Source organism: Salvelinus sp. IW2-2015, linkage group LG6.1, assembly GCF_002910315.2.
Source record: "Salvelinus sp. IW2-2015 linkage group LG6.1, ASM291031v2, whole genome shotgun sequence".
Classification (NCBI taxonomy): domain Eukaryota; kingdom Metazoa; phylum Chordata; class Actinopteri; order Salmoniformes; family Salmonidae; genus Salvelinus; species Salvelinus sp. IW2-2015.
The window spans coordinates 30,180,428-30,181,645 of record NC_036845.1 but is presented as its reverse complement, the minus strand read 5'-3'; positions in this window follow the sequence as shown (position 1 = coordinate 30,181,645).

Sequence of the window (1,218 nt, the reverse complement as noted above, 5' to 3'; positions counted from 1 at the left end):
ACAGGAACTCTACAGCACGTGTACAATTACGAGGTGTGCAGGACGACTGACTCCAGAAAGAGTGACTGTCAGTTCGCCAGACCCTGTAGTCAGAATGTACTGATAATGGACCCCAGCTCTACAGGGACGATGCAGCGAATGCAGAACGAAAAGAACATCCTGGATGAACCAGACTACGCAATAGAGGTCTGTTATATTTGAATAATAGTTATTTTCCCTAAAACTGTATGTTTCATATAGGTCTATATGTAGGCTATCGGTGATTTCATCTGTTTGAAATCAAGTCTGTGTACCTGGGAAGTTTCCATGGTCATAAATACTCTATAATCCACTGATATGTGGTCATTTCAGCACCACGGCGTTGGACAGCGGTGCGTTGCAAATAATCTGTATTTCAATCAGAGAGCCTGCAGTTTTCTAAAGAAGCAGTTTCTCTCAACGTGTATTATCTTTAGACCTTGTTTGTTCACATCTCATTGACATATTGGTTTTCATTTATCATCAATACATTGGYCTGTTTGTGTTGTTGGCATAGTTGTACTGTGTTTTATAGTTTGGAGACTCAAACTTTCCCAAGTGTGTTCGAATATTTAAATTTTTTCAAAAGTGTATCTGTAGTTCAGTGGGTTGAACTCAGAGGGACGCTGTTGGTTAGTGTTGCAGTTCCATAGCAAATGTGTAGCAGTAGCAGTACCTCCCCCATCATCTCGATATATTAGACAGAGACAGAGCGCACAGTCCGGGTTACAGAGAACACTAATACCGAGATACAGAGCTGCCATTCTCTTGTTCCAAAATTGTTTATTGCTGAGTCATTTTACTTTGATGTTTTGAACTAGAAACGAATGGAATATTACTGACTTTTTTACGGATTATAAACTGCTTGTTGTTTCGTGGGGAAGGAAAAATGTCAGACAGAACAATGACACGGCAAGTACTGTTGTTTWTCTCGGTCCTCTCTCTCAGTTCAGTGAACGGGCAGGTCAGTTACTCCATTCCGGAGGAAATGGCGACAAGCTCTTGTATCGAAATAGCGCAGGATTTGGGTTTAGATATCAAAGACTGAAATCCGGTAAAGCTCGTTTTTATACTGGAGACAGCGCAGAATACATCGAGCTGAATAAAGAAAGGGGAGTTCTCCTTATCAATAGAGAGAATAGACCGTGAAGCGCTCTGCGGACAGCGACGCCTTGTGCACTGCATTTTCAGATTATTTAG